Raw genomic sequence first — 13,514 nt, 5'->3', positions numbered from 1 at the left:
AGAGGCCAAACTTACCCCAGTCACAACCTAAAAACAGTCATGTTGATCCAGTGGGAAATGGATGCCAATCAGGTCTGGTGACACCTACTGAGCCTGTGCCCCTTGTCAATTTTAGCACTAAAATTGGATCACCTTGGTAGTTTGATTGTTTCCCTGGTGAATCAAGTCTCCTTGCTACAGCAAAGAAGTTTGTTATGCTGCTGTAACAAAGATCCAACTCAAACGTTCTCAAACCCCCAAGTAAACCAAATCTATTTGAAAGCACCAGTTGACACAAATAGATGGGATCAGACTTAAAATTTTGCTGTCACCTCAAGCACTGTTGAGCCACCAGCAATTCCTCGATTCACAAGTGGTTTCTACCGCAAATTACCCAGTACGGTCTGCAAGGTATCATAATCAAACAGCCCAATAGTACGATCATGAGAATAGTGGATGGCGACTTGCAAAAGAGAGCAAGGGCTGGTGCCAATGTAAATTTCCCTTCCCACCGGGGTGCTTCATACGAACCTACTTCTTTTCTCCAAAAAGACCATTCATTAATAACTTCAATTGATCGCATTCGAAGAAAACAAAAATCAAGATTTTAACAATTCAATCTATATGACGCGAGTGCCAAAACTTAAGACTGGAGCCTATGAAGATACTGATGAGTTTATGAACAAAGTAATATTCTGGGTTAGGGTAAAACTCAAGTGCCTCTCTGTAATCAGATCAGATATTTTGAGTGCTAGACGGTGCCCTTCTGACACTCCAACCTTCAATTGCATCCAAGTTACTTTACGTGATAAGCAGTTAGCCGAGGATCTTATTAATTTTGAAATTCAAACATGCCACCTTATGAGAAATTATGTGATGGGAATCAGATTAAAGCTGTCTCATCCAACTAATAGGTCTTTGAGAAGCTCTCTAGTTCAATCTTATAACCCACTCACAAGATAGTCTCCCAGCTTCTACTTCAAACCTGAATGCAGTCGATTGACTGAGTGCAAAGCAAGCACAGAGTAATTGTGTTTTATCCAGTATAGAAATGTTTGGCACTATATCTGACTCTACAAATGAGGCCATCGATTTAATTCACAACAGAAGGAGAGATGCAGGGATGCTGAGGATGAAAAACTGTGTGTCTCCTAATAGAAATAGTGGGGAAATTTTACCTGATGCTCCGACCTGCCCGAGTTGGCTAGCCGGGAATTTGGGCAGTGATACCATGGAGGGTGGGAGAAAGCCAGGTGCTAGGACTACTATACCACTGGATCTTAGTTCATGTTTTTTGCATGCAGCAGGCTTCATGGGTACTCAGACACAAGCTGGTATTAACTTAATATCCTGGAACCTGGCAGGTATTGCCTCTAAGCTGGGTGATCCTGAGTGGCTATTGTACATTGGAGAGCTTGATATTTGTATATTTCAAGAGACTTGGGCAACTGGAAAACAAATTGTTGATGGGTTCACAAGTTATAATGTCAAAGCTAAACCCCCCAATCATTATGGGAGAGCATATGGAGGACTTCTGATTCTTGTTAAGAATAATGAATTCAAGTCATGCACATTGTTGCAAATATCATGGTTAGACTTAATGGGGATCACTGTCTTTCTACCATCAGTACTTGTCTTGGCCCTCTTAAATATATATGTAAGATCTATTGCTGCTAGTACTGAATCCCCTGTTTTGTCTACCTTTGAAAAAGTGTTGGACTCTCTTTATTCAAACACCAAAATAATATTGGCTGGTGACTTCAATACATCTTATGAACCATCTTCCTTTATTAACGAAGACACAGAAGATGAAGATGAACAGAGCATTAACGGGGAAACCTCGAGCAAATTTTACGGAAACTGGTCGTAAGCTAGGCTCCATAGTAGTGGGCAGAGGGCTGAGGGCATGTAACGGTCACACCAGATCTGACTCTGATTGAGCCCCCACCTTCAGAAGAGGTAATCATGCGACTGTTATTGATTTTGTTATTTTGGATGTAAGACTCTGGCCACTTTTGAATGATATGAAAGTAGATAGGCGGACTGACAGTGACTACGATTCCCTCGTGGTTTCATTGGGTGGAGCCTTATTGACAAGGGTATTGAATACATGCTATACAGAGGTACCTGATCCTGTACTTTCTAATTGCAGGCGCTATGTCTCTTGGCCAAAACTTATGACGAATCAAACACTGTTGTCACAGATATATGGGCTGTATGTCAACTCACTGGATAATTACGAAGGTGTGAATGAGCAAGAAATCCCAATCTTGAGCGTACACAATCTACTCTTTAAAGAGCTTCAACAGGTCTTTTAAAAAGACATGCCCAGCAAGAAAACAGTTTTGGTGAAAGAAACTACTTGGTTTGACTCCTCTTGTAAGCAACGAAACATCTACTGAGGTGTGCTGTCCTGGAAGGCGATAGGGATCAAATAGCTCTAGCCAGGCACACGTATGAGACCTCCATAAAGGGGGCAAAAAAGCGATGGGATGACAGAATTTGGGAGGATATGCTACGTGCGGTAAAAACAAATGTTAACAGCTTATTCTGGCGCACAGTGTCATAAGCCACCAACATTTTATATCAGCCGATAGGTGGGTATCCCATTTCTCTGAACTCCATGAACCTAAGGAAGACATCCCACTGGGCTCCTATAGTATGACAATGCCATCTAGGGGTTTGACCGTCCGTGATACTTTACAATTTGATGATACCGTGAATGCCATCTCGGTGCTAAAAACAGCTAAGGCACTGGGACCAGATAAAACGCCAGGGGACCTCTGTAAATCAGGTCCTCAAATGTGGTCACTTTATTTTAATCTCCTTTCCAATGCCATAGCGAGGGGGCGGTGATACCTGACTCCCGGAGAGGGTTCGAGATTGTCACCATATACAAGAAGGGTGATGCATGTGTACCATCGAATTACAGGCCAATTAGCCTAATCGACAATGCCCAGAAGATCTTTGCTAAACAAATCCTTGATAAACTACACCACTGGATAGATACCAATAATATTATGTCAGATCTCCAAGCAGGGTTACGCTCTAAGATGAGCAATGTAGATCTAATTTTCAGATTTACCACACTACACTGGAAATACACTCTACTACAACAACAGAATCTTTCTGTGGCATTTGTTGACCTTAGAGCCGCCTTTGATCTCATCCCCCGTACACATATCTAAATGTGATAGGGGTCCCAGGGAACTTAATCCATCTTATGTCCCAGCTACATAGTAATAACTTTGCCCAGGTGTGGTGTGTGCATGCAGGAGAGCTAACCGAGCGTATCCCCATATATCAGGGTGTATGACAGGAGTGCGTCCTTGCTCCCACACTCTTTACCCTCTATATAAACGATGTGGTTGATGTCTTGAAAAATTGTAGAAATTACTCCCCCTTACAAAACAGTAATAAGGTACCGATTCTTTTATTTGCAGACAACTTCATTCTCATTTCCAAGACTCCAATGGGTCTTCAGCTCCTTGTCGATAAATGTACCGATTTTTGCGTGGCAAGGAGTTTGGAGCTTAATGCCAACAAAGTATATGGTATTTGATAAGGGAATGGCCCAAAATTCAACCACACAAGCTGGGGAGTAGCACTTGAGAGGGTTAGGAGCTTCGACTACTTGGGAGTTAAGGTAACAGGGAGTATGAAGTGGAACAATCAGTTAAAGAAAAGTTCACTACTACTAAAGCATAGAGCAAATGCTATTGGTAGGCCGTATAGACAAACAAGTTCCCGCGCAGGATCGCCAGCCCTGCAAGTCTACTGCGGCAAAGCACAAGGGGCAGCCCTATATGGAGCCGAGACCTGGGGATGCACTGATGTTTCTCAACTTACTGCTGCAGAAAATAGATTTGCCAGAAGGCTGGTTTCTGTCCCTAGTACTACACCATTACTTCCCTTGCTTTATGATCTAGGTCCTAAAAGAATTGCAGATCTGGCCTTAGACCACTTGTCTATTGGATCTGATTATGGGTCACCCCTGAATTGAAGGAATTTAGGGATTGAATTGTTGTGTATAAGGGGTGCCAAATCAATACCTTGGGTCAAGTTTGTCTCAGGCTGGTTTAACAAGTTGGGATTAATCCAGAAAGAATGTGTAAGACCGATCTCAACCTTTTAAAATTTAGTAATTGGACCCATATCCGAGACATCCATTTAGGTAACCACTCAATTGGTAAACTAATAAACAGATTTTTAGATATTAAGCCGTGTTCTCATTACGAGGAATTTTTAGATTTTATCTCCTCCCCTCTAGCCAAGAGTCTCTATATTAATTTCCGATTCGGCACTTTGCTCCTCAGATCAGTAACGAGTCAGTGGAGCAAGGACCTCGGTAATTAGTATTTGTCCGCCATGTAGCTTGACAGATGAACACGAGGCACACAAATTATTCTTCCGCCCGAGATACCATGGCCCGCGCCAGAAATGGATATGTGTCACTCCATATGTAAAAATCTGAAATTAACAAAGTATATAGTGGCCCTTAGAATACTAAGGAGTGATACAACCCCAGCAATAGCCATTGCTACGAGTAAATTTTTACAGGCGGTATTGCATAAACGTGGTAGACAATTGACTGCGCCACTAAGCGATTAAGCCAATCTTTTTAATGTCTTCTTTTATTTCAGCAATATTGATTTTATAAATACAGCTGAAGATAGTTTTTAAGTGTTTCTATGTATGTATTGCTCAATTTGCGCATGTTTCTGCTCGATTTTTGCCCTCATTTTGCACATAAGTAATGGCTAAAGAAAATTAAATTTTTGAATAGTGATAGTTCTCTTCTAATGAATTGTGATGTGATATGTTTTTAATGGTTTTATGATATATCTCTTGTATTTTTCTCGTACATGTGCACTCTGATGGTACTTGTTTACCGAATAAAGTTAACTACTACTACTATTACTACTACTGGGTATTATAATGAGGGGAAACAAAGTAGATGCTCCAAGCCCCCACAGTTTATACACTGGGAAACCTCAAAATATGAACTATGGCTAACTAGTGCCAGTTGTATTACCAGTCAATTGAATGACTGATCTCTGGCATCTGAACCATTTGAGGTGCAAATGATGTTAGATGATATTCTAAGAGTGAGGGTCTAAGGTGTGCTTATTATCAATTACCTAAGTAGACGAGCTGGGTTTTTAGGACTGTGAAACTTCAGGAAGACTTTTTGTACTCCTAATTATGCAGATAGACTGCCACATAGCAAAGATCATTGTGTGTAGATCAATCTTCATTTAAATCAGACACACACAGTAATGCAATGTTAACAATGATCTGCGAGATCATCATGTGCCCCATAAAGGGGAGGGGGGCATGTTGGATCCTCGAATGAAAGACTTGAAGGTGAACAGTTTTTGTTCTGAAAATGTAAAAAGGTTAGCGTTTTAATTCAATACATGACAATAACGTGAGTTAAAATTGATCTATGAAACTTACAGGTGCTGTAAGATCATTTTCCAAATATCCTGCAAACAGAAATGAAGTCACACTACCATTGTCAATGTCTGAGAAAGCAGCCTGTGTGGAGCTCGAGTTAAATGCTAATTTGCAATGCCACCTAACACTAAAACCTGAATATACTGTACAGCTCAACATGTTTTGTATTAAATGAGTTTACAATGTTTCTTCATCAAGGAAATCAAAAATTAAACATCACGGTGCAATTTTGGTTTTCATAAAAGATATTGATAATTATATTTTTTTCGTATTCACTGCAGTTTATAGCCAAAGCCAAGAGGGAGTTTTGATCCTTTTGTCTTACATGGATGTGGGCATTTTGTTCCTGTTTATGAGGAAGTTTCTTAGTGATATGACATTGTTCCTGTGACAGGCAGACACCCTATCAGATTTGTTTTCTTTCCGAGGGGGTTCGGGAGCTCAGCATAATGATCATTCCTCTTTACCTGGGTTAACTCTTTGTCTACATACCCTTATCCATCTGCCAGTGATGGAAGAGAAAAAATGGATTGTCTAGGTCGAACCAGGCATTGGCTCCGCTCCTGCTCACATAGACCTTTTCAAAGACTCCAGTGGTAGGAGGCCCAGCCCAAGGGAGGGGTTCCTCCCCTGGGCCTCCGAGACATGGCTGCATCTGCATGATAAATGGGTATTTGAAATATTCTTAGGTGTGAAGGGAGCACTGCCCCTGAATGAAAGAAAAGCAAGGTATTTTGCAAGGCTTACAACAAAAGAATCATGTCCTATCACCAATGTGCATAACTCTTCTAGGATGGAATAAAGGTAGACAGGGTGATGGGGGTGGGGGGGGGGGAGAAGTGTATGAAATTAGCATAATAAGTGAGATTCTAGGAGAGATGAGGTGAAAAGCTAACAAATTAACAGGAAAAACCCCAAGATGTCATCAAAATTCAAAAAAGCATATTTCTTTAATATGAGGAAGCATTTTACCTTAGTACATCGGATTATATCACTGCATTGAGATACATTTAGTATAGGTGAGCGTTTTTAAACATGAACTCAGAAACATTCCTGCTCCAGCCCTGATGATAACAGTAGTATCGAACTGAGGGCATGGCCACTAGAATGGTGTGCTGTGGAGGTTTACCAAAATATGCGACAAGCTAAAGGCAAATTATGTGCAATAGTGGGGCACATTTTGTGATAGTATTATCTCTCACATTTGTAATTTTCACACATTATTACTATCTGGTCAGAGGCTTCATCTCATTAGTACCAATTCTTCACCCAAATACAGCAATTAGCAACAGAAAGCTGACCAATCAACTTTTGCAAAATGCTTTCCACTGCGTAGCAACACACTTTGCTGCATTTTTGCTAACTTTTGGTCAATTTGAGCCAGAAACAAAATTAGTTTTTTTTGTTAAAACCTGCAGATTATGCAGCAGATAGTGGATTATGTGGCAGATGCAACAAATCCATAATTGTGCGGAAAATGTTGCTACCGCAAAATCGAATGTCAGTTCCCCCTATGAGGGGCTTCGGGGTTCATGTTTACCCTAGAATGTGGCTAGATTCTTATTATTTGTGGAGCAAAATTATAGTCTACTACTTCAAGCACAAGAGGTTTCTGTACAGCTCCACACTATGAATGCACATATTTGAAAGTGCTTTGATGTCCTATAAAGAACAAAATGGATGATAGTAAAATAAAGCATTTGCCTAGGATCACACCATTTGGTCAAGCAGGGATTGATCCTAGGTTTTTAAGTTTCTCACTATTCCATTCAGCTGGATATCTATTGATGACATTAAAGCTTAATGCTTTATCGTTTATTCTTGGAGGATCCACATTGTATTTTTTTGCAGTTTTACATAGCACGAACCTTGCCTATGGGGATAAGAGCACTTCGCGACACACACGGACTATGTAAAAAAAATTCCCACACAAACATTTGCCTGGATTCACAGGATGCAGAGCTGAGGCCGGAATTAAAGCCTGGCTCCCCATGACGCATGGTGGCTAGCTGTAGCCACTAGGCCATTTTACCTCATGTGGCATCTTGGCTCATTTTGGGCTCGGGGTTCCGAAGGAACCTTGAGCTGAGCACACCCAGTTCTCTGGTTTTACCTTTCTGTGGCCTGCCCACCTATAATAGCATGCAAAACAGAGACATGAGAGGCAGAATCCATTGAATCAATCAATCAGGGGATTGTGAAGTGCGCTACTCACCAGTGAGGGTCTCAAGGCGCTGGAAGGGGGTAGGGGGTTTAGCAGCTCTGTTCAGTCGAAGAGTCAGGTTTTGAATGTCTTCCTGAAGATGTGCAGGGCGGGGGCGAGTTGGATGTCGATCAGGAGTGCGTTCCAGGACTTTTCGGAGGTTTCTCTTGGGTACATGGAAGGAGATTCTCTTGTTGAGGTATTGGGGTCTGGTGTTGTGGAGGCATTTGTAGGCGTGTGTGAGTATCTTGAAAGTGCCTCTCTTCTCTACGGGGAGCCAATGAAGGTTGGGCAGGTGTTGGGTGATATGTTCCTGTCCAGGGATGCCGTGGATAAGTCTGGCTGCGGTGTTCTGTATGGTCTGTAGTTTGTGCGTGAGAGACTTGTTGATCTCGGCATAGAGGGTGTTACCGTAGTCCAGTCTGCTGGTTATGAGTGCGTGGGTGGCGATCTTCCTTGATTCGGGGGGGATCCATTTGAAGGTCTTTTGCAGGATGCGGTGGATATTGAAGCAGCTGGAGGCGACAGCATTGACCTGTCTGGTCATGGAGAGGGAGGAGTTGAGTACGATGCCGAGGTTTCGAGAGTGGTCTGTGGGAGTGGGGGGGCGGGGCTGCCGAGGGCGGTAGGCCAGCAGGTGTTGTCCCATGCTGAGGAGGGTCCAAGGATAAGGACTTCTGTCTTCCCCATGTTGAGCTTCAGGCAACTGTTGCTTATCTAGGATGCAACATCCTTCATTGCTTCCTGGAAGTTGAGTCTGGTGGTGCTGGGGTCTTTGGTGAGGGAGAGGATTAGCGGAGTGTCGTCGGCGTAGGATACTATGCTGAGTTCATGGTGTCTGATGATGGCGGCGAGGGGGCCATGTATGCTGGCGTTGTGGAGTCTGGTGGTGAGTGTGCGGAGGGAGACGGTGTCGAACGCTGCAGAGAGGTCGAGTAGGATCAGGGCCGTGGTGTGTCCTTGGTCGAGGAGGGTGCGGATGTCATCTGTGGAGGTAAGTAGAGCGGTCTTGGTGCTGTGGTTGCTTCGGAATCCAGATTGGGAGGGGTTGAGGGTGGAGTTTTCTTCGATGAATGTTGTTAGCTGGGCATTGACGATCTTCTCTGTGACTTTGGCCGCGAAAGGGAGGAAGGAGGTGGGTCAGTAGTTCTTGAGGTCCATGGGGTCTGCTGATGTTTCCTGAGCAGCGGTCTGACTTCTGCTTGTTTCCCGTCATCGGGGAGGGTGCCGGTCTTGAGGGTGGTGTTGATGGTGCCCCGTAGTTCGGGAGCAATGGTGGGGGCGGCTCTGTGGTAGATGTGGGGCGTGCAGGTTCCGTGGGGCTCCTGAGTGGATGCTTTTCATGGACAAGGTGGTGCCCTCGGTGGTGGCTGGTGTCCAGGAAGATATGGTAGGCTCGTTGGCGTTGCTGGAGATGACAGTGGTTTCGGTGTCAGGTGTTTGGTCATTGAAATGGTTGTAGAGGCCCCTGATTTTCAGGTGGAAGTAGGATCCGAGCTTGTCGCAGACGTCCTGGGAGGGTGTAATGTCCGTGGTTTCGCTGGGGGGGGGCTTTGTGATTTCCTGGACGACCCTGAAGAGTTCCTTGGAATTGCTGGAGGTGGCGGTGATCTTGTTTCGGATGAAGGTCCTTTTGGTGGATCTGATGCGTTGGTGGTATTCTGCCATGGAGGTCTTGTAGGTGGTGTGATCTCTTGGGGTTTTGCTGTTTCCCCAGTTCTTCTCAAGACGTCTGTACGTGCTTTTGGATTCTTGGAGGTCGGTGATAAACCAGGTGGCTTTTCTGGGGCACTGTCTGTTGGAGTTGTTTAGGGGTGCGAGTTTGTCTGCACATTTGGAGATCCATGTATGGAGTTCTTTGGCCGCGATGTTGGCGTCGGTCGAGGTTGTGGGGGTGTCATGGATGAGGGTGTGGTTGAGCTGCTCCTCAGTGATTTTGCTCCAGTTCCTTCGTGGAGGGCGCGTTGCCTATTTGGGGGCGGTGGTTTTGTCGACGTTGAAGTGTACCTAGTGGTGGTCCATCCAGGGAGGTTGCTTAGTGTGGCTGAAATTAATATTATTTCCTCATGCGAAGATGGGGTCGAGGGTGTGTCCTGTCTTGTGGGTGGGTGTGGTGACGAGCTGTTTCAGGCCAATGTTGGTGAGGTTGTCCAGGAGGGTGGTGGAGTTGGGGTCGATGGGGTTGTCGAGTTGGAAGTTTAGGTCTCCGATGAGTATGTAGTCCATGGAGGCAATGGCGTGGGGTGCGACAATGTCGGCGATAGCTGCGGTGAATGAGGCACGAGGTCTGGGGTCTGTAGGCGAGGGTGCCACAAAGAATGGTTCTCGGGCTTATCTGTATCTGGAAGTGAAGGTGGTGGAGAGTGGGTCGTTCGTGGTGGAGAGGGAGAGTCAGAGGGAGCTATTGTTTGCGATGGCGAGTCCTCCTCCTGGGCGGTTGGGCAGACTTTCCTCTGGATCATGTATCTGTCCGGGATGGCGGTGGCGATGTCGGGTGCGGAGGAGGTGTTGGCACAGGTCTCTGTAAAGAAGGTGACGTCTGGTGAGAGGGTGTCGAGGAGGTCCCAGATTTACATGGCATGTCTGTGCAGGGAGCGCACGTTGAGAAGGATGCACCTCAGGGTTTCGGGGGTGTTGACATTCGGAGCGGGGGTGGTGATGGTGTTGAAGGTATGGCAGCAGTGGCGGCAGGAGAACTGTCCGTGGGTAGTGATCAGCGTGGACAGCTGGCAGTTGTTGTGCCTTCCGGGGTTGGGAGAGAGAAGGGTATTTGCGTCATAGCGGTGGGCGGATGAAGATCCAGGGTTCCTGGCGCTGGTCGCGGTTGGGTTCGCAGACAGTGCAAAACTTTTTGGAGAGTGGAAGGGTGGAAGGGGAAAGATGGATGTAACCTAAGGGAACAGCTAAAACAAGGTAAACGACTAGGGATAAAAGAGTGGTGAAGAATAGCGCATGGAGAGGCAATGAGGATGTAAGAGGGACAGAGCCAGCAGGAGGAGGCTGGGGGAAAAGGAAAGATTGATGTAAAGAGAGCAGAACCAGCGAAAAAAGTTGAGGCTGGAGGGAGAAATAAAAAGAGAAAAGTAGTGCTTGAATAGAGATGCAGATATAAGAGGCAGAACCATCAGAGGATCTTCAGGGGCAGGGAGAGGAGGGCATGTAGAGAGGTGGATGTAAGAGGGCAGGACCACCAAGAGCTCATAAGATGCTGCGGGAGGGAGTCAGGGGGAAGGTAGATGTGGAAGGGGTAGAACCAGCGAGTGAATGTTAAAGGCTGGGGAGAGATGAACAGTGAGGTGTACAGCATGGAGGTGAGAGATGGATGTAATGGGGCAGAATTATTAAGAAGGGTAAGACTGGGGGAGGGATGAGATGTACTGTAGAACAAGGAATGGAGAGGTGTTTGCAAGAGAAGCCATAACAGTGAGACAATAAGAGACTGGGGGTGTAAAAGGTAAGAGGTGTATGTAAAGGGGGCAGATCAGCAAACAAAGGTAGGAGACTGAAAGAAGGATACTGAAAGAAGAGATGAGGTGAAGGGCAGTAAATGCAGGTAGATTTAAGAGAAGCAGAACCAGCAGGAGAACTTAGGCAGAGGGGAGCAAGATAGAGGGAATTGTGAGAGGAGGATGTAGAAGGACAGAGTCAGTGAGGAATGTAAGAGGCAGTGGGAAGAGATGAGGTGAAGGTAGAGCATGGAAGAGAGAGGTGGATATGAAAGGGACAGAACCAAAAAGAGAATCGACAATGCTACGAGAGAGATAGGTGCAAGAGGAAGAATCTGCAAGATAAGGTTAGAGTCTGGCAAGAGATGAGAAGAAAAGTAGAGTATTGAGGAGAGAGACCAGGTTAAGAGGGACATAATCAGTGAGAAAAGATAATAGGCTTCAGGAGGATGGAAATAGGGAGGTGGACCTGAATGAGACAGAACCCCTGAAAAAGTTAAAAGACTGAGAGAGAGATCAGTGGTGATGGGTAGTGCTTGGATAGGGGTCATGAATATAAGAGTAGCCAGTTCTGCAATAAGCAGTGTGGAGCAAGAGTAAGATAGAGAAATAGTGAGATTTGGATGGAAGAGAGTGGAACCATCAAGAGAAGGAAGGCAGGGAGACAGAAATGGGAAGTGGATTGGATCTTAGATGGGCAGAACCAGCAAGAGAAAGTTAAAGGCGTGGAGGGAGATGCAGAGTAGATAAGGGAAGTAGAGGTCAATGTAAGAGGGGAAGAATCAGCAGAGAAGGTAAGTGGAACAAGGGAAGGAGGATGGGGAGAGGTCTGTGTAACAGGGTCAGAACCAGTGAGAGAAGATAAAAAGAAACAGGACAAGGAAAAGCGATGGGTGGAATTAGGATTGCAGTACCACAAGAAAAAATAAAAGGCTGGGTGGAGAGTTGAGAGGTGAAGAGTATGGCAGGGGAGGAAGATATGGATGCAAAAGGGGCAATACTAGCATGAGAAGATGAGCGACATGGTGGAAAGATGAGAGGCAAAGAGTAGAGAGCATTGAGTGGAAAGATGCCTGTAAGAGGGGCAGAATCAGGTGCAGAAGGTAGGATGCTTGTGCAAAGATGACAGGTGAAGAGGAGATAATGCAGGTGTGAAGTGGAAATAAGAAGGGAATGAACCGGCAAGAGTAGCTAATAGGCAAGAGATGAGGTGAAAGGCAGAGCATGGAGGGTAGAGGTGGATGTAAGTGGGCAGAATCAGCAAAAAGGTAAGAGGCTGAAGGTAAAAATTTCTTTGAACAAGTGTGTGCTGCTAAGTCCATTGAGTCAACTGCTGAAGTCTGCAATTCTCTCTCTTTATTTTCCACATAAAACATTGGTCTTAGTTTTGAGATGCATGTGTCATCCTTCACAAAGGCTGGTGATTGTGAACCATTCTAAATGTGTCTGATGAATTTCAGCCGGCCTTCTGTGTGCTTCATTACACCTCTTGGCCTTTCTATTAGGTCTCCCTCCCAGAGGGGCCCTTTCCTGCCCATGCCTTGACCAGAGATCTAAATATCATAGCTGCTGCCCTGCTTGCCTCATCATCAGTTCCTACCAATGTAAAAAAAAAAAAATGCTGTGGTCGTTCCTCTGATCAGAAAACCTTAAGCAAGCTCAAAATTTCTCAGCATCTTATGACATCACTTTGATACCATTTTCTCAAACGCTGCACAATATTTTTATGTAAACGGAAAAAAGCAGAAGTATATTGTGAGATCTTTACTTTGGGTCAGGGGCAATATGTGATTAACTAGCAGCATCCGTGCAGGATACCATTGTTTTTTATTGCTGTTTCAGAATCTTTTAATTTAACTTAGATAGGAGTTATTCCTTTTAGACACTTGTCTCTCCAAACATGGCAAGAGCGAGCAGTCAAAGCTTACTCCAGGAGGTGTTATACCTTTGTCATATTATTCATATCTGATTAGCACCTTATCCAGCCAGCGTAGGTATGTATTTCAAGAGACTGATTTAGACCAGATGAATATGGAATGAAAGAGCAAAAAATGTGTTCTGTGGCTAATAGTCCCCCAATACCCTACAACGCTTATGATATATCTGTGTGAACAGTGTCCTGCAAAGTGATAATGGACAGGAGTCCACTCTGCAAGACGTAAGTGCTAGGAGGCTAAGGGAAGAAACCTGGCTCAGATAGCAAGGGTAGAGAATCCACACTTGACCGACAGGCCTATCAGTAGGTCAGCTGGTAGGATGAATTTTTTCATTACTGTGGATACACTGAGCTCCTTGCTTGGGCTGGCTTGGCTGCTGGTGCATCATAACCCATAAGGCAGTTGCACCCGCAGAGTTGGTGAGCACAGAGTCAGTCTGACTGTGCTCACAAAGCCAGATGGCTTTTTGTCATGTGTAGAATGACAATG

This window comes from Triturus cristatus, chromosome 11 (genome assembly GCF_964204655.1).
Source record: "Triturus cristatus chromosome 11, aTriCri1.1, whole genome shotgun sequence".
Taxonomy (NCBI): Eukaryota; Metazoa; Chordata; class Amphibia; order Caudata; family Salamandridae; genus Triturus; species Triturus cristatus.
The sequence above is the reverse complement of the archived record's forward strand: the minus strand, read 5'-3'. Positions refer to the sequence as shown.